Source organism: Leptodactylus fuscus, chromosome 10 (assembly GCF_031893055.1).
Source record: "Leptodactylus fuscus isolate aLepFus1 chromosome 10, aLepFus1.hap2, whole genome shotgun sequence".
NCBI classification, from domain to species: Eukaryota; Metazoa; Chordata; class Amphibia; order Anura; family Leptodactylidae; genus Leptodactylus; species Leptodactylus fuscus.
In genome coordinates this window covers 48,977,044-48,998,448 of record NC_134274.1, presented here as the reverse complement: position 1 = coordinate 48,998,448, position 21,405 = coordinate 48,977,044, and the positions used below count along the sequence as shown (strand labels likewise).

At 44.2% G+C, this 21,405-nt stretch overlaps 1 protein-coding gene across 1 annotated transcript in view; it reads right to left on the bottom strand.

The window, feature by feature from the left end:
* The window catches only part of LDB3 (LIM domain binding 3), a 118,336-nt gene extending 112,606 nt beyond the window's left edge, over positions 1 to 5,730 (bottom strand). Inside the window, exon 1 of the mRNA XM_075258442.1 lies at positions 5,639 to 5,730. The gene's annotated coding sequence lies outside the window, so the exon portion shown is untranslated. The remainder of the gene's footprint in view (positions 1 to 5,638) is intronic.
* Positions 5,731 to 21,405: the final 15,675 nt, after the last annotated feature.

The window sequence follows — 21,405 nt, the reverse complement described above, 5'->3', positions numbered from 1 at the left end:
CCCCTGCACACAGTATTAACCCCAATAGTGGCCCCTGCACACAGTATTAACCCCAATAGTGGCCCCTGCACACAGTATTAACCCCAATAGTGGCCCCTGCACACAGTATTAACCCCAATAGTGGCCCCTGCACACAGTATTAACCCCAATAGTGGCCCCTGCACACAGTATTAACCCCAATAGTGTCCCTTGCACACAGTATTAACCCCAATAGTGGCCCCTGCACACAGTATTAACCCCAATAGTGTCCCTTGCACACAGTATTAACCCCAATAGTGTCCCTTGCACACAGTATTAACCCCAATAGTGGCCCCTGCACACAGTATTAACCCCAATAGTGGCCCCTGCACACAGTATTAACCCCAATAGTGGCCCCTGCACACAGTATTAACCCCAATAGTGGCCCCTGCACACAGTATTAACCCCAATAGTGGCCCCTGCACACAGTATTAACCCCAATAGTGTCTCTTGCACACAGTATTAACCCCAATAGTGTCCCTTGCACACAGTATTAACCCCAATAGTGGCCCCTGCACACAGTATTAACCCCAATAGTGGCCCCTGCACACAGTATTAACCCCAATAGTGTCCCCTGCACACAGTATTAACTACAATAGTGTCCCCTGCACACAGTATTAACCCCAATAGTGGCCCCTGCACACAGTATTAACCCCAATAGTGTCCCTTGCACACAGTATTAACCCCAATAGTGTCCCTTGCACACAGTATTAACCCCAATAGTGTCCCCTGCACACAGTATTAACCCCAATAGTGGCCCCTGCACACAGTATTAACCCCAATAGTGTCCCTTGCACACAGTATTAACCCCAATAGTGGCCCCTGCACACAGTATTAACCCCAATAGTGTCTCTTGCACACTGCAAAGACCCCCGAGTATAATGATAGCCTTTGTGGGGCCCACAGTGTCACTTGCCGATCCCGGCCCAGCCAGGATCGGCAAGTGAATAGGGCCCGTAACTGCCTATTGAAAAAAAAACGCAGCGGTAGCTGCTGTCACCGGGCCCCCTAATGGCCCGGGCCCTGTGGCAGCTGCTACTGCTGCTACCACGGTAGTTACGCCACTGGATGCATGTGTTTTAATATCAGGTTTTATATGATCTTCTTTTATAAACTGTTAAACTGGCCATACACAGACAGAGAGGAAAAGAGAAGTTTTGCTTCAGTGTAAGACCCAGTTCACATGTGCATTCAGGTTTCAGTTCGGGGGGTCCTGAATGGAAATCTAATCCACATAAAAAAAGCGGTTACCTTAGGAAACCCATGGAACCTATAGACCATAATTGGGTCCATGTGGTATCCTCTTGGTTTCCATGCAAAAAGGGTGAAAAATGCAGAAAGAAAATCGCTGCTTGCAGTACTTTTCTGTCCATGTTTTTCATGCAGAGAGTGGAACGGAATCCCCGAACGTAGAACAAGCGCTGGTGTGAACCCTGCGTAAGGAGGTCTTCCTACATAATGCAAATCTTCTACAATATCAAGAGTTTCTGGTCGTCAGGACTACTTCATAGCTACTTTTCAAGGCTTATCTGATTTAGGAAACATACTTTGAAATACTCTATTACAGAATCTATTACAGTATTATAGGATGGAGGGGATATCGTCACTCCATAGGGAGAGAACCACGATTTAGGTGTGTGGAGTCTTATTAAGCCATGAGTGCTCCACAGTGCAAAGGAGCATGGGAAGAATATGCAAATCTGACTTCCATGATGTAATTAGGATGCCAGTGCCTCAAGTATGCACACCAATAGAGGGCGCTGACTGAGAATGTGCAAATCTGTCTTCCATGATGTAATTAGGAAGACAGAGCATCCTAATTACATCATGGAAGTCAGATTTGTATCTTCTTCCCAGGATTATTGGAGTTATCCTGAATTAGAAAAACATGGCTATTCTCTTCCAGAAACACTGGTACACGCATCACATGCATCCTATGTTCCAGTGTGATCCTGTTTTGGTAGCAAACAGCCATGTTTTTCGAACCCCGCACTACATCCTCAATGGAAATGGTTGTTCATTGAGGCCATTCATGTAATAGTCGGGCTAGAGAGTGGCCACAATGGCAGTCTCGTTTTCTGAAGGACTCCACGTGCTCTTAAAGTTTGCAGCAAAAAAGATTAAAAGAGATGAGATGCCTTGTGGGATATCCTTTCGTCTGGAAAACAGGATTATCCAAAAGAGACACCACCTCTTAGGTTATATGCACGTGACTTTACTGTCCGCAAAAATGGATCTGCATTCCACAAAAACATGTTCAGACTGAGTCTGTATGTCATCCATATTCATGGATCCACAAAATTACTTTTAGGATCCTAAACCCTTGTATGAGCGAGTCTGTGTCGCAACAATGGACAGCCATAGGACCTGCTCCATATTTTGCTGGTGGTTTCTATGACCCAGACACAGATCTGTACAAGCAATGGACATCTGTATGGAGCCATAGAAATGAATAGGTCCATATAATATCCATAATTATGGATTTGTGATGGCGAATAATATAGTTAAGCCCTAGTACTGCAATCTAGCAAGTAAATGCTGAAGTTATTTTTGTTTTCTGTTGACATTTCTTAATTCTAAAGATAGACCCTTTATCTGAGGACATGTGATATCCGGAAAAAAAAAAAGGTTTAAAAAAACAACATTTAGCACTAAAGTAGTAGGATTAACCTAAGTGCCTAAGTGGCCACAATGTGAATAAGGCCTCGTTCACATCTGCGTTTGGATTCCATCCGGGGGAGTCCACATGAGGAACCGCCTGAACGGAATACCGATCGCAACTACTAGTGGTGTGCCAGTGAAAGCACATGGACCCCATAGACTATAATGGGGTCCGTGTGCTTTCCACCAGATCTCTGCAGGGATCATGCGGACAGAAAAGTAGTTCGCAATCTACTTTCCTGCCTGCATGATTCATGCAGGGAGCGCGTGGCCAGCACACGGACCCCATTATAGTCTATGGGGTCTGTGTGCTTTCACTGGCACACTGCTAGCAGTTGCGTTCGGTATTCCGTTCAGTGGGTCTCCATGCAGATTCCCCGAAAGGAACGGAATACCGAACGCAGATGTGATCGAGGGGTAAGGTTGTTAGGTGGTTTCCTTTTGTCCAATGAGAACACGCAACAAAATGTGGGACCACTTAATAAAAATAAAAATTAAAAAAAGTCCTACAATATGCCATGTTACCATGTATGAGAATCCACTCAGTGAAATTAGCCGATAGATAGATAGATAGATTTAGTATCTTCACAGTATAGCCCAGAATTTTTGGTCCTGTTCTGTTAATTGAAGTAATATATATATATATATATATATATATATATATATATATATATATATATATATATATATATATTTTCTAGTTTTCTTACACTAGAACTATGCTCTAGGCTTAGATCACGTGTATTCGCAATGGGATGTGGGCGTTTTACATGAGACATAACTATGTACAAATGTTTCATTTTTACAGCTGCGTTGCCTGATCCATTTTATAGGTCCTGGTCTGGGACACAGTTTAGGGACATGTCACACAGGGCAGCCCTGAATGTATGCTATGTGACAGGTGCTAGTGTAATCAATCTCACAGTACAGGGGAGGAAGTCCAAGGACCAGATCCCACAGAATACGGCTCCTCCGAGCTGTCCAGTGCAGCTGGTCAGACCATCAGGCCTTCGCATAGGCTACGTGAAAGTTGAGTACAAGCTTTTCTGAAACATGGGTGTATTTTCTCACTGTCTTTGCAAGGAATATAAATAGGTTTCAGTCTTGGTTTATGGGCTTACTGTATATGAAACTGGTGGTCATCAGGAAATATAAAAAAGTAAGACTAAGATAATGACCACCAAATGTAATATGTATTTTGCAGACCCCAATATTAAGAACACATAAAATAATAATTCATGTCAGATATTCAGGAGAGGAGCATAACTAGCCCCAGCCCAAACATGGCATCAGCTATTCAAGAGAATGGGATCATGAAATCTGACCCCTGTGAAAGGTGAGAAGAGACCTGGACGTTATGTGCACCACACTACTGTTCTTCTACATCAATTCTTGTGCCTTTACTACCCCGTTTAGTTGTTATGACTTTAGATGGGTTTGGATGGCAGTGACATATTATTAGATTATACATATACAGAACAAATAATGCGGCCATGCACTAGTAAGCGTTGATGGATGCAAACAAATTTTTGTGTTTATGTCAATACAGTATACAACGTCTAACCATTTGTTACATGGATACAACCAGGCGTCATGGCTTAACCTGACCATAATTTAACTTGTAGACAAATAAGTTATACATTGTTGCAAGGATGACTTATGTTTTTTTTCTAATTTTTTGCAGGATTTTTTTTATAGCGATGATTTCTTTAGTGTGGTCAGGTCATTAGGCACGGGACACTACATGCATGAGAAGATAACCCGACCACAATAAGGAAATCATGGTTGGATTTCTGATATGTCCCAGGCCTTATAAAGTTCCTGCATTCATGGTCGTATCCTCTGACAAACGGTCAAGACAACAGACTATCAACACTGACATGATTCGGTGGTAGACGGCTTAAAATCTGCAAACTATTACTAAAAGTATTTGCAAGGGAACTGGAGATACTTTGCTTGGTCTGTAACACATAATGATGGTGGAGTCGGCTTGTTCTATGACCAAGTAGATATGCAGTAGTTGGTAGATCTTATAGGTCAGGGGTAGGGAACCTTAGGCTCTCCAGCTGCTGTGAAACTACAACTCCCAACATGCTCCGTTGACTTCCATGGGAGTTCCAAGAACAGCAGAGCAAAGAGCATGCTGGGAGTTGTAGTTTTGCAACAGCGGGAGAGACGAAGGTTCAGGTCATTCATGGGAATGGTCAGCTCTTAATTCCGCATCTCTATTTTTATTATGGCCTGCAAACTATAGAATTTATAGTGTTATCCAGTATATTTTGGTTAGGACAGGTGATAGCTTAGCATGTGAATAAACTATATTAAATCACATACTTGCTTGATGCAAGCACATATGATACTTAAACCTCCGAATGTGTTTCCTACTTTAATTCGGACCTGAAGAACAGACTTTTTGGGGATAGCACGAAACCTGGACAGCATTGTATAAGGTATGACAACTCTGCGTCCATATAACTTGTCTACTGGATTCATTGGTGGTTAATGGTTACAAAGAAGGGCTACCCCAGGGGCAGAGATTCCTAAAATAGTGGAGAAACTAAAAATGCACTATCAAAATTTGAAATTTGCAGTGTCCTGTTACTATTAGGGTTGTAGAATCATTCTGATTCTGTTACTATACAATGCATTTTGGAAAGAGTTATCAGGTGCAGATATTGGTGACAAATAACCATCGTGCTGAGCTAAAGGCAGCGATAGAGTCTGGCGCTCGGAGCACAGCTGATCCCCCTGCGATTAGTGAACAAATGGCTTGCTGTAAGTCCCAGCTGGCACAGTAAGCTCAGGCACACAAAATGCAGTCATCATACTGTCAAACACAGCTTAGAGGCATTCAAGAAGTGCTAAGAGCTAGGCAGAAAGTTAGCAGACACAAGAGTCTTTTGTGCCTCTGTAAGAGGTGTTAGTTTAGTCACACAGCCTTTAGGGCATTGGATTCTACCTGGGAGCTGTTCGGCAGATCCCCTCTGGTGCTCTTGTGGCTCAGCAGTTGCTCCATAAGCACATTTATCTGATCCCTGTATCCAGTGTGACGTCATTCTCATGGAGAGGGGATGAGGAGGGAGGGAGTTCTTAAGGTGGACTCATTACAGTTGCAGTTTATTTGTCTAGCTGGATGGCTTATGACCCTATTATCAAAGGAAATGCAAAAATAAGCCCTAATCTGTCCTCTTATTGAGGAAACGTGCAGCTCGACCCCTTTAAAAACTTTTATTATATATTGAATATTACAGTGTTATAATATTTTGGGTTTCCATTTCTGCTGTTGTGAGAAGTGCAGCTTATAAACCTCTATGACATATATGATGTGGCCCCAGTGATAAAGTAGTGACTGTAGGGTCAGAGGGGAGGGGGAGGGCTCCGCCAGCAGCAAATCACATTGCTTATGAGATTTAGCACATATGTAACATTTCCAGGTTTGCCAGCGACAAATTATGAAATTGAACAGTATAATGTAAAATTTGATACAAGAATCCCATACATAGATTTGCACATGGTGGTGTTTGTTGATGTTGAGCACCACCTTACATTGTATATATGTACTGTCAGGACACAGATACAGTTGAGTAATGCCTGAGGCTAAAATGATCTGAGACTGCTGAATTGCAAGCTCTTAGTAAGGATGTAGGGACATGTGAGCAATCACTGATCGGCCGTTCGCTGCCATGTCACTGTCTCATAAATGGGGGTGTTACAAGGAGCCCTGCAATGGAAACTGGCTACTGTTTATGAAGGCAAGTGTAGTATACATCATATCTACCACACAGGACCGGTTTTAGACAAAGTGGGGCCCTGGGCAAAATTACAAGTGGGGTCCCAAATGTTGAAATATTGTACCTATTACATAGTCACGTTCTGTTAATTTGATGTTCTGTATTGCTTACAGGGGTGTTTCTAAGGTCTTTAAGTCACCCATTGACTGCTAGACCTGGACTATATACTGTCACGTCACCCGCTGACCACTATACCAGGACGAAATATTGTCATGTCACACAATGACTACTATACCAGGACTAAATACGGTCTGTCATGTCATCTGCTGACCACTATACCAGGACTACATACTGTCACGTCACCCACTTACCACCAGATTTCCCTCTGACCTCATAGTGTAATCTACAAAGAGTTGTTTTTACTATATAATGTTCCTTTTATAGCAACAAACACTTCACTATTATCAGAATTTCCTCCATTCCCCATATTTTATTTGCAGATGCCCCCTCATAATACCAGCCAGCAATTAACTCTTCCTGCCCTGCACTGTAATAGGACGCTGCAGTAAGTGGGTGGTTTCTAGGAGCCATGTACTACTCACTTGTGAGTGCCGGCGCCTCCCAATGACCTACATGACACACTGCAGGTTTCTGGCTGGACAATAGTCCTGGAATACCAGGAGACTAATGTAGGCAAAGTGCATTATTAATTTATTCATATTTCTCATCTGACTCTGCTTTGATATCTTTGTCTCCATACCCGGTTACCTCCCCCCCTCCTGTTCTCACCTTCATGTCTTTGATTGTGGCCTGAGTCTATCTGCATTTAGCCACACCCCAATTCACATTTGATAGTCATCTTACAAAGCTTCAGTTGTATAAATGTAAGCCCCCAGGTCATTGCATCTGAAGTGTGGAATCTAAGTGTGCAGATTAGAATTGGACCAGAATTGGACCAGAAGAGAACAGAAGGTAACTCCAATCACCTACTACAAACACACCTATCACTCAGCAGAAATGCTCCTCACTATAATTACTGTTGTTGTTCCTATACTAGTAAAAACCACTTTTCTGCCTCAAACCAGCTGTCCCAGCAAGGAATTCCTCATCTCCCCATCTATCCTACCCCACCATATAACTTTCCCTGCACAACTACTCACAAACCTGCAGGTTTTTCGCCCCAGACACGCACAACCCTCCCGCACCCTCTCCTACGCACACCTACTGTCCCTCTCCCTGCTACGCCTTACCTCTGGTGACATATCTCCTAATCCTGGACCACCCCAGCAAACCCCTACATTCAACTCATTCCCCACACCTGGCGTCTCGGAACCCCTCAAATCTTAAACTTATCTCACTCACTCCTGCCCCTCCCACTGCCCTCTCTGGTGCACTATGGAACGCTCGCTCCGCACGCAATAAACTTGCCTACATCCACGACCTCTTCATTTGAAATGAATTTACATTTCTTGGAAACATGGCTGACACCCTCAGACACCGGCTCCCCTGCTGCCCTCTCCTATGGGGGTCTGCACTTCTCACACACTCCCTGCCCCAACAATAAACCTGGTGGAGGTGTAGGCGTCCTCCTGTCAGACAACTGCTCATTCACCCCAATCCAGCAGCCACCTGCCCTCACCCTCCCTTCCTTTGAAGTACACTCGGTCAGTATCTACTCACCCTCCAACCTCCAACTGGCTGTCATATACCGACCGCCTAGAACTACCGCTGCCTTCATCGACCACTTCACCACCTGGCTCTCACACTTCCTATCCACAGACACCCCCACCATCATCATGAGTGACTTCAACACCCCCATTAACACAGACTCCCCCCCCCCCCCCCCCCCGCCTCCAGTCTCCTGTCCCTCACTGCCTCCTTTGGTCTCTCCTAATGGTCCTCCTCTGCCACCCACATAAAGGGAGGCCCACTAGACCGCATATTCACCCACTTCTGCTCCATATGCGGCCTCTCTAACTCTCCATCCACACTCTCTGACCACAACTTGCTAACATTCTCTGCCCTCTCCTCTCTAATAGACCCCCCTATCATTAAACCAACATGCCCCCGCAGGAACCTAAACCGTCTTGACATCCGCATGCTCTGACACTCTCCTACCACTCACTGATATACCCTCACTCCAGAATGCTGATGCTGCTGTTGCCTTCTATAATACCACCATCAGCTCAGCGCTTGACTGTGGCTCTCAACCACTAGAGCCCGACCTATCAATAGGCAACCCTGGCACACTGACCTGACCAAAAAACTGAGACATGCCGCGCGGGTTGCAGAGCACCCCTGGAAGAAAAGCCACTCCCAGGAGGATTTCCTCAGTTACAAAGAGGCAGTTCTCACATTTAAGAACACACTCACCTCCGCAAAGCAGGTCTACTTAACCACACTCATATCTGCACTCTCTCGCAATCCCAAACAGTTATTCACCACCTTCAACTCCGTCCTCCTGTGCCCCCTCCAACGTCACTTATCTCAGCTGACGACTTTCTCTTACTTCAAAATTAAAATCGACACCATCAGAGACTGTCTCACCCTACACCCCCGACAACCCCTCAACCCCACTACTCGCTGCTCCTCATCCTTGACCTGTTGTTTCTCCTCCTTCACTGACGAAAAACTCTCCTCACTAATCTCTAAATCCCACCTCACCTCCTGCGTGCTCGACCCGATCCAGTCACATCTCATCCCCAAACTCACTGAAGTCATTACTCTGGCCCTAACTAGAGATGAGCGAACACTAAAATGTTCGAGGTTCGAAATTCGATTCGAACAGCCGCTCACTGTTCGAGTGTTCGAATGGGTTTCGAACCCCATTATAGTCTATGGGGAACATAAACTCGTTAAGGGGGAAACCCAAATTCGTGTCTGGAGGGTCACCAAGTCCACTATGACACCCCAGGAAATGATACCAACACCCTGGAATGACACTGGGACAGCAGGGGAAGCATGTCTGGGGGCATAAAAGTCACTTTATTTCATGGAAATCCCTGTCAGTTTGCGATTTTCGCAAGCTAACTTTTCCCCATAGAAATGCATTGGCCAGTGCTGATTGGCCAGAGTACGGAACTCGACCAATCAGCGCTGGCTCTGCTGGAGGAGGCGGAGTCTAAGATAGCTCCACACCAGTCTCCATTCAGGTCCGACCTTAGACTCCGCCTCCTCCGGCAGAGCCAGCGCTGATTGGCCGAAGGCTGGCCAATGCATTCCTATGCGAATGCAGACTTAGCAGTGCTGAGTCAGTTTTGCTCAACTACACATCTGATGCACACTCGGCACTGCTACATCAGATGTAGCAATCTGATGTAGCAGAGCCGAGGGTGCACTAGAACCCCTGTGCAAACTCAGTTCACGCTAATAGAATGCATTGGCCAGCGCTGATTGGCCAATGCATTCTATTAGCCCGATGAAGTAGAGCTGAATGTGTGTGCTAAGCACACACATTCAGCACTGCTTCATCAAGCCAATACAATGCATTAGCCAGTGCTGATTGGCCAGAGTACGGAATTCGGCCAATCAGCGCTGGCCAATGCATTCTATTAGCCCGATGAAGTAGAGCTGAATGTGTGTGCTAAGCACACACATTCAGCACTGCTTCATCAAGCCAATACAATGCATTAGCCAGTGCTGATTGGCCAGAGTACGGAATTCGGCCAATCAGCGCTGGCTCTGCTGGAGGAGGCGGAGTCTAAGGTCGCTCCACACCAGTCTCCATTCAGGTCCGACCTTAGACTCCGCCTCCTCCGGCAGAGCCAGCGCTGATTGGCCGAAGGCTGGCCAATGCATTCCTATGCGAATGCAGACTTAGCAGTGCTGAGTCAGTTTTGCTCAACTACACATCTGATGCACACTCGGCACTGCTACATCAGATGTAGCAATCTGATGTAGCAGAGCCGAGGGTGCACTAGAACCCCTGTGCAAACTCAGTTCACGCTAATAGAATGCATTGGCCAGCGCTGATTGGCCAATGCATTCTATTAGCCCGATGAAGTAGAGCTGAATGTGTGTGCTAAGCACACACATTCAGCACTGCTTCATCAAGCCAATACAATGCATTAGCCAGTGCTGATTGGCCAGAGTACGGAATTCGGCCAATTAGCGCTGGCCAATGCATCCCTATGGGAAAAAGTTTATCTCACAAAAATCACAATTACACACCCGATAGAGCCCCAAAAAGTTATTTTTAATAACATTCCCCCCTAAATAAAGGTTATCCCTAGCTATCCCTGCCTGTACAGCTATCCCTGTCTCATAGTCACAAAGTTCACATTCTCATATGACCCGGATTTGAAATCCACTATTCGTCTAAAATGGAGGTCACCTGATTTCGGCAGCCAATGACTTTTTCCAATTTTTTTCAATGCCCCCAGTGTCGTAGTTCCTGTCCCACCTCCCCTGCGCTGTTATTGGTGCAAAAAAGGCGCCAGGGAAGGTGGGAGGGGAATCGAATTTTGGCGCACTTTACCACGTGGTGTTCGATTCGATTCGAACATGGCGAACACCCTGATATCCGATCGAACATGTGTTCGATAGAACACTGTTCGCTCATCTCTAGCCCTAACCCATCTCTTCAACCTATCCCTAGCCAATGGATCCTTCGCCTCTGCCTTCAAACACACCACAGTCACACCTATACTTGAGAAACCGTCCCTCGACCCATCCTCCCCAGCCAACTATCGTCCCATCACACTGCTCCCATACGCCTCAAAACTGCTTGAGCAACACGTCCACTCAGAACTCTCCTCCTATCTCTCGTCCAACCTGCTTTTTGACAGGCTTCAGACCCCATCACTCCACTGAAACTGCCCTAACAAAAGTCAATAATGACCTGCTAACTGCCAAGGCCAAGTGCCACTACTCTGTCCTCCTCCTTGACCTCTCATCTGCCTTTGATACAGTTGACCACTCCCTCCTGTTAGAAATTCTCTCATCCCTTGGTATCTCATACTTGGCCCTTTCCTGGATCTCCTCATACCTCACCGACCGCACATTCAGCGTCTCCCACTCGCACACCACCTCCTCACCACGCCCTCTCTCTGTAGGTGTCCCCCCAAGGCTCCATCCCAGGACCCCTCTTGTTCTCCATCTACACCCTTGGCCTGGGTCAACTCATAGATTCTCACGTTTTTCAATACCATTGCTATGCAGATGACATCCAATTATACATCTCTGGACCAGACATTACCTCTGCTGGCCAGAATTCCAGATTGTTTAACGGCTGCAGCCTCCTTCCTCTCCTCCCGCTTTCTCAAACTCAACATAGAGAAAACTGAGTTTATCTTTGCCCCACCCCGTATTGCCTCTCCAAACAACCCATCTATCAAAGTCAATGGAACCACACTTACTCCTGTGCCACAGGCCCGATGCCTTGGGGTAACACTGGACCCCGACCGATCCTTCAAGTCACACGTTCAAACCCTCAACACTTCCTGCTGCCTCCAACTCAAGAACATCCACCGAATCTGCTCCTTCCTCACCCCTGAAACTACTAAGATGCTTGTCCAGGCCCTCATAATCTCCCGCTTAGACTACTGCAACACCCTTCTCCATGGACTCCCAGCTAACACCCTCGCCGCCCTCCAGATCACCTTAAACTGCACTGCTCGCTTAATCCACCTCACCCCCTGATCTTCATCGGCTACTCCCCTCTGCCAGTCCCTCCACTGGCTACCCGTAATCCAGCGAATTGAGTTCAAGCCACTAACGTTAACATACAAAGCGATCCACAACCTGTCCCCTCCATATCTCTCTGACCTCCCGCTACCTGCCCACACGTAACCTCAGATCCTCCAATGACCTCCTACTCCGCTCTTCTCTCATCCACTCCTCCCACAACCGTCTCCAAGATTTCTCCAGTGCATCTCCCATACTCTGGAACTCCTTACCAAGATGCATAAGAATGACCCCCACAATCACAGGCTTCAAGAAGGCCCTGAAGACTCCCCTATTCAGGAAGGCTACAACCTCCTATAACACCACTGCCACCACACCACCATCTGAACAGTCTTCCCCTCTCCTTCTGTCTCTACCCCCCTTCCCTCATGGATTGTAAGCCCTCGCGGGCAGGGACCTCTACCCCACCGTGCCAGTTGGTCATTGTTAGTTTTATATCTACCTTTATATTTTGTGTACTGTATGTAACCCCCAAATGTAAAGCACCATGGAATTAATGATGCTATATAAATAAATAATAATAATAGAGATCCTATCATTCAGAAGTAATTTTTTGTCCCTAACACGTCAGAATAGCCTTAAGAAAGGCTATTCGTCTCCTACCTTTAGATGTCTTCTTCGCCCCACCGTTCCGTAGAAATACTGGTTTGAGTTCTCTGAAACAGCACTGGGGGCATCCTCAATGCTGCCAGAGACCTCTCCAGTGCCGCCTCCATCTTCTTCAGAAATGTCCTCTTCCTGTGACTTCTTCCAGCGCAGGCTTTGAAACTTGTAGGCCTCGGCCACAGGCCAAAAGAAAATGGCAGCTAGCTTACTGTGTAAGCGGCCATTTTTCTTGTGGCCACGGGCATGCGTAGTAGTCTCTGCCCAAGGCCTACAAGTTTCAAAGCATGCGCCAGAAAAAGACACAGGAATAGAACATTCCTGAAGAAGATGCAGGCGGCGCTGGAGAGTTCTCTGGCAGCATTGGGGATTTCCCCAGTCCTGCGAGAGAGCTCATTTGCATACCGGCGAAAACTGGTATTTCTATGGAACGGTGGGGCGAAGAAGACATCTAAAGGTAGGAGACAAATAGCCTTTCTTAAGGCTATTCAGACATGTTAGGGACAAAAAAATTACTTTTTTTTTTATGTAGATTGTGAGCCCTACATAGAGCTCACAATGTACATTTTTCCCTATCAGTATGTCTTTTTTTGGAATATGGGATGGAAATCCATGCAAACACGGGGAGAACATACAAACTCCTTGCAGATGGTTTTTTACCCTTGGCGAGATTTGAACACCAGGACTCCAGCGCTGCAAGGCTGCAGTGCTAACCACTGAGCCACCGTGTGGCCCACAAAAAAATACTTCTGATAGGATCCCTTTAAGATGTGGTGTGGGTGCTGCAGCATCACATGACCCTTTGTTAGTGGCCATTTTCAGGCTACTAAGGGTTGGGGGTTTCCCAATGAGATTCAACAAGACAACTTATAGAGAGAATATATTAGTAAACTCCTGATATTACTGTACCTAGTCTTCATGCAGATTGTAGATACTTCCACATAGGTTGTGTCCGCTGCTGATATCCCATTGCTGGAAACCAGTAGAGGATTTTCCAGATCAACTCCACAACAAACAATGCTCAGAATGACCTGCAGCATAAGCGGACATGAGGCGGCTGCGAGACATTCTACACCTCAGGTCAGATTATGCTGCGCGATTTATTTAGATCTCATTCGCTTTGTTGCTACTCTACAATGCGGCAAATAAGTGGCCAACAAGTTTGTGGTGTCTAATCCTCTTCATGTACATCCCCAGTTTCGGAAATCGCAGCATGTATTTTTCCGCAAAGTGTGGATGAGATTCGCTAGACTTCCATCCACTTTGCAAAGACTGTAAAATGACCATATAAGTCACTTAGGGCTCCGGCTTTAAGGCTGAGTCCTCACTTTGTGGAAATGTAGCTTTTTTTGTTGCAGATTTTGTTGCGTTTTTTTAAGCCAAAGCCAAGAATGGTTACAAAAGGAATGGGAAATATATAGGAAGTTTCTTATACTTCTGCCTTATGCTCAACTCACTCCTGACATTGGCTCAAAAAAACGCAGCAAAATAAAGCTGCTTTTCTGTAACAGGAGACATAGCGATTATGGCGGCTACAGAAATGAGCCAGTAAAGTGAATAAAATTTCATCATTTAATCTCATCCACAACATGTTCATTTTGGCAGCAGTATCACAAGCATTTATTTAATAGGTGAAGTAAGGCCACAGGTTTGAACCCAGGACTTCAGCAGTGCAAGGCTGCAGTGTTAATCACTGAGGCACCATGTTGCCCATACTGAGCTTGATCTGTTAGTTTAGGTGGACAACCATGTCTTGGTAAACTTCCAGTCATAGAATACTTTTTTCCATTTTTGGATGACGGATTGAACAGTGCTCTTTGGGATGCTCAAAGCTTTGGATATGTTTTTTATAACCTAATCCTGCCTGAAACTTCTCCACAACTTTACCTCTGACCGGTCTGGTGAGTTCCTTGGTCTTGAGTATGGTGTTTGTTCACTAGTGGTCTCTAACAAACTACTGAGGGCTTCACAGAACAGATGTATTTATACTGAGACTAAATTATACACACACTGGATTTTATTTAAGGGTATCAGAGTACATGGGGCTGAATACTTTTGCACGTCACACTTATCTGATTTTTATTTGATTAGAATTTAGAACCCATGTATCATTTTCGTTCCACTTCACAATTATCTGCTACTTTGCATTGGTCAATCACTTAAAATCTCAATAAAATACATTTAAGTTTGTGGTTATAAGTAGGGTTGAGCCGATCTTGAGATTTCAGGATCATTTTTAAAATCCGATTTCCGATCATTTTCCATCCGAACCTGATCCCGATCCCAATTCTGATCCTAATGCAAATCAAAGGGATTTTTCAATGATCGAATATCAGATTTTAAAAACGATCCTATTCACTACACAGTGTGGAGTCCAAAAATTGAAGGCTTCAATTTTTGGACTCCACACTGTGTAGTGATTAAAAAATCCACTGCCTACTTAGTCCCCCCTGCTGTCCGGTTACTTGCACAGAACCACTGCCGCTCCCCGGAGCTTATGGCCATTTTGCTCTCTCCTCTTCCCTCTGTCAGACACCGGCAGAGCGCCGTGCGCGCCCCCGCCTCCCTAGGCTAGTGTTACTGATGTTGGGAGAAGAACGGGCTTGATGTGTCTTAGGAGAGTGTGGGCAGGTACAGGGCGGGGAGACGTGAGGGCATCACTCACGTCTCCCCTCCCTGTACCCGCCCACATACCTAAGCCAAAACAAGCCCTGCCTACTCCCAGTATCAGTATCACTAGCCTAGGGAGGCAGGGGCGCGCATGGCGCTCTGCTGGCATGTGAATGAGAGAGGAGAGGACAGAGAACAATGGTCCGGAGCTCCGGGGTGCGGCAGCGGTTCTGTGCAGGTAACTAGGGTTCAGTGATCGGGATTGGAATTCCATTCCCGATCTTTTTTGGGCAGGATTGGAACCCAATCGTGAAATTTACTTGATCGCCGATCAGGATCCGATCTTTTCTGATCCCAATCGCTCGACCCTAGTTATAAGGTGACAGAATGTGAAAAAGCTCAAGGGGTATGAGTACTTTTGCAAGCCACTGTACATTCTCCTTACAAACAATTAAAAAGTGTACTGCACTGTTTTCTGTTTTGCCATTAGGTCTGTTTTACTGACTGCTGCCCTATTTTACCCTAAAACAAAAATAATTGAAAGCTATTATAAAGAGCTTTAAGTAAAAGTGCTCATTCCCATTCAAATGAAGCTGTAGCTTGGCCAGTGGATGTGATGTCACCTCCTTAGAAGAGGAATTACAGATCTTCCTAGAAAAATAACCTCCAACGCAGTCACTTTTTTATTTTTGGTTTGCAGATATTTTTCTCCCCTTCCAAAAGCCATAACTTTTTTTCCTTTTCTGAATTTTGTGTGACAAATTATACCTGGTATTGCAGTCTATTGTATTGCAGTCTATGGTGAAATCACTACATTATTATTGAGTGTTGCCACAGGAAGGTCTCAATAGCAATATTCCTACGGCAGGCCTGTGAGCCTTCAAACCGCTACCAGCTGCCATAGCTCCTGCAGTCTACCCAAAGGAGAGCCATTCCACTACTACAAAGAAAGTTAGTGATACCAGCAATTCAGATGCTCTGGTTAAATCTGACCATGGTATCTGAAGGATTAATGGTCTGTTGTTGGAGCTGTCTTGATCACAGATCCTGCTTCTGGGTGCTGTGTCATTTCGGGGCCAAAAATGAGAGTGGTACCAAACTGGAAACCAAGAAAGAAAAGATTATCTTGAACTAAGAAATGAATAAGTCTTAGGAATATAAAAGACCACTCATGGTTAGGCATGTGGATAGTCTTGGTCTATGCCCTGTTCTGTGTGATATGCATAAAACACCTGATTTTGCGCTCTTTCACCACAGTTTTTTTTTTTTTTTTTTTTTGGGGGGGGGGGTGAGTGAGAGGGGCTCTACATGCTGATCGATTACATTAATGCAACTTTTGGTTGGTCTCTTGATCTACTCTGAGGTTTTACTGCAAGTGATGGGCACCACTTTAGCCACACAGTACATATGATATTGATTTATACATTTTGTTTGCAAGGTCTTTAAGTTGACACTGAAGTTATGCTCTTAACCTTGTGGCATTATGGCAGCTGGGAAATGATCACATCTCAGTTGGAGGATTAACTAATTTTCTAGACGAGAACTTACAGATGTATCGCAAGTAATCCTTGAAGCCATCAAAAGCACTTTACACTTCCCCCAGCTCTCTCTAGCTCAGGTGTCCGCAATTTTACTTATTTTTTTTTTCTTTCATTTTCCTTTTGGGCTTTTATATACAGGTCATGAAAAGATTAGAGATGAGCGAGTAGTACTCCATCGAGTAGGTATTCGATCAAATACTACGGTATTCGAAATACTCGTACTCAATCGAGTACCACTCGCTATTCGAATGAAAAAGTTCGATGCAGAACCAGCATTGATTGGCCGAATGCTATACAGTCGGCCAATCAACGCTGGTTCTTCTTCTACCTTTAGAAGTCTTCTCCATGTAGCTTCCCCGCGGCATCTTCCAGCTCTGAATTCACTCTGCCAGGCATCGGGCCTGGGCAGAGTCGACTGCGCATGTCCGCTTGTAGTGTGGACATGCGCAGTCAACACTGCCCAGGCCCGATGCCTTGTAGAGTGAATTCAGAGCCGGAAGATGCCGCGGGGATGCTGCATGGAGAAGACTTCTCGGAGGATCCAGCCCGACCCTCACTCGTGGACTTGGTAAGTGTAATTTAATCGAACGTTGCCTACCCCTGAAACAAGCATTTTCCCACCATAGACTATAATAGGGTTCGATATTCGATTCGAGTAGTCGAATATTGAGGGGCTACTCGAAACGAATATCGAACCTCGAACATTTTACTGTTCGCTCATCTCTAGAAAAGATGTAACGTGTCACCAGACAGAACTGTGGATCTTGTATCAAACGTCATACTACTAATGTATCTAAAACATATGTAATATTGACCATGAGCCACCCAAGTTTCCATTTTATTAAAATGAATGAAATATTGTAGTCCGTTTCCACTTGACACTGGAACTCTAATAAAACCATTTATTTTATATAACTGCACACATTGTAAGGATTATCCAGTGTTATAACAATATGGGCAAAATAACAGGATCCATCAATACAAAACACTTCCCAATGTGTATCCGTACATCTGATTTATTTTCAGGTCATTGATCTCAGAGTGATGTTTTGTGTGCAAACTCATGCTCTCCCCTTCGGATGTGGGAGTGATTTATTACCTGTGATTTCATGGTAGGGGAGAGCGGAGGAGGGAAGGGTAAACAGAGCAGCCCCAAATTTTCATATTAATGACCTATCTACAGGGTACACTTGGATTCTACATAAATCATCTGTTCTAGCTGCCTCCAGATGGTGTGGTATGGCTCACTAGATCCACCACTATGCAATGGATGGGGCTGCGGCATCACTCTCTCTCTAAAGAAAAATAGTCTTCATCCCCGCCTCTTCTTCCTCCGATGTCATCCGGTCCCGTCCTCCTCCGGCGCTCGCGAGCGGACACTGATATAAAAAAAAATGGCCTGGGCGCCTGCGCAGTAGCCGTAGTAGAAGCCACATGCTACTGCGCAGGCGCCCAGGCCATTTTTTTTATATCAGTGTCCGCTTGCGAGCGCCGGAGGACGACGGGACTGGATGACATCGGAGGAAGAAGAGGCGTGGATGAAGAAGACACACCCTGAATGCCCGCCCACAATGCACGTTCGGTAAGTAGAGCACATTCTTTTTTAGGGTTTTATTTTAAAACGGGGGGGGGGGGAGTTAATATAACATTTACGGTGCCTGAATAGCCTTTTTAAAGGCTATCAGCATGGGAGGAATAAGGTCACATTGCAGGCAAACAAAGCAGAATTTGTAAAGCAATATATTTAGGAAAAGGCTTCAATTTATATAAGCTACCAGTATGGATAGGATCCTTGAGATGGGACAACCCCTTTAACAATTTAATAGAAGAGGCAAGGATTTTGAAATAAGGGAATCACAATGACAAAGATACAAATGGTTCATCGTAGAGTCAATGCAAAAATAAAAAAAATTTGGAAATTTGAAGGGTATATTCACACATCCGACTTGTCGCTGTTTGCATGTAAATATAGTCTAAGAGTTTGGACTATGATTCCAGAAAACACAGTGACAGCATTTGTGAAGAATTTCCTTGGACAGTCTGATATGAAATAAGAATGAGCTGAAAATAAGATGAAATGATGTCACAACCAAAAATGTTTTTCACAAACCCATTGCATCCCAAAATGTATCATCTAAAAAATAAAATGAGGCGCTGGGCAATATTTTAGTTCATACTTTTACTTTTTCTCATAATTCCAAAAACTATATATAACAAAAATTAAAAAGAAATAGATACATATACACATTTTATCCAAATTATTATACCCAAACATGCTCAAAAATGGCAGATAATAATACTCATCAATATTGCCATACGGTGACTAATAAAGGGGTTGTCCAGACAGTAAAACTAAGGTTGAGGCCCCACGTTGTGGAAACGCATCTTTTTTTGTTGCAGATTTTTCTGAAGTTTTGTGAGCCAAACCTAGGAGTGTCTAAAAAAGGAATGGGAAATATATAGGAAGCTCCTATACTTCTCCCTGCTGTTAGATATACTCCTGACTTTGGCTCATAAAACCGCAACAAAATCTGCAACAAAAAAAAGCTGCATTTCCACAACGTAGGGCCTCAGCCTAAGGGGTTGGAATGGCTGAAAATTTTCAAAAGTAATACAATAATCCTCTACTGCTTCAATTTACCAGGTCCTCTATCAGTCTTTAAAGACTTTCTGATACCTCTTAAGGCCCCACATTGCACAAATGCAGCTTTTTCGTTGCAGAATTTGGTGCAGATTTCTTAGCCAAAGCCAAGAATGTCTACAAAAGGAATGGGAAATTTTATAGGAAATTATTATAATTCTACTTTCTGCTCAATCCACTCCTGGCTTTGGCTCATAAAATCTGCAACATGACATGGAAATTTGAGTGCTGAACTGATCCTTGGCTTCTGTAGTGACAGTCCTCAGCCAATGACTGGCCACATGTACTTTCTGTAATGGAAGCAGAAAGTCTGTCACGAGAACCTGGGAAGTATTGGGATGGCAGTATTTGGGGTAAGTGAAATTTGTCTGACCCATTTTAACAAAAAATAAATAAAAATAACCAATTGGACAACCTCTTTAATGCCTCAATATAACATCTATATATTACTACCACAAACTGCTCACATAAGCTTCATTCACAAGAGACTCTGCCACAGAGGACCCGGCAGACCCCATTATAGTCTGAGGTCCGTTTTTTAGTGGGCAAGTGTGAACCTAGTCTAACACTGCCATATAATTCCCAAAATTGCTGTTGTCAGACTGGGGTGCCTAAGTCTCATCAATAAAATTCATCTCTATATGGTTGCATGCAAATATTAGCTGACACTCATTTGCAAATTCCTGAAATGGCACTTAAATATTTTTCCCCTATAGTAGTTTGCTGTCTGACCTTTGCCTGTTCCTGCCTTGAACAAGGACCCTCTTAGCTCTGTGAACTAGACATATGTGCACACACAGCTACATGTCTCTGGCAGAAGTAAGACGCTGCAAGATGATTTGGTTATTGGGGTCCCATTGCACTGCAATGAGTTCCAGGGAGGATAAACACTGGTTACTCTGACCGTGCGGTGTGGCTACAGTATATTTATTTAAAAAAAAACAAAAAACCTGTGCATTCAAGATGCTTAAAGGCTGGTCAATATGTTGTATGATGCCTTCCTTTATGCAGTACAGTGACTGTATTGTGCCACGCCAGGGTGATTTCCTACCCGGCCTCGCTCAGAAGCCCACCGGAGGATTCACCTGTGTTCTAGTCTGAACCTCCATTCTTAGGATTTTCTTGAGGGTTCAATCTTTGGTTTAAATTTTTGGATGAACCCAAAGATAATGAACTAAATCCAGATGAATAAAACATTTGTACTGTCGACTGTTAAACATGGTGGTTGGTACTGTAGCTATGGTTAATAATTCCAATGATTGTCATCCATAGTCTTAAAGGGTTACTCAATCTCTGCCAATTATGCTGGAGACAGGAATACCTGTCCACAAGTTCCAAGGAGGTCATTTATTCCCGTCTTGGCCATGACTGGCCGAGAAGGAAATAACTTTTTAATGATCAAGATTTTAATGACTCTTTTGACCAGGCACAATCTATAGTATAAAAGTTGAACTTTTCATATTTCAAAGATAAAGGGAGAATGACAAATATACTAATATTTTAATAAAAAATGTCTACGTGGGCAGTGTTTATCACTTACTATATTCTATAAACCTACAAGGGGTATAAAATAAACCTATTGTGCAGATCCTTCTGTTTCTTGGGTGTTTATGCCTGTAGAATAACTGATAGGGATGTGAACAATATAGGCTCTGATCACCTGTAAAGTATACTGCCGTACTAACAATTTGCAGTTTATTGTAAAATCCCTGCCTCTGTTTAAATAACTAATTTTCACTAATGAGTCAATATTGCTTCTGGAAGTGTTCCATTAAATGGGCATTCTCTTCTTCAAAGAGTTTTTGACATACATTCAGATAAACCTGTCACTATAAATTTATTCTAAAGTGATTTTTGTTCTCTTAAACCAATATCCGCTATTACTGAGTATTTTGATTATGCTGGTTGTATAAGA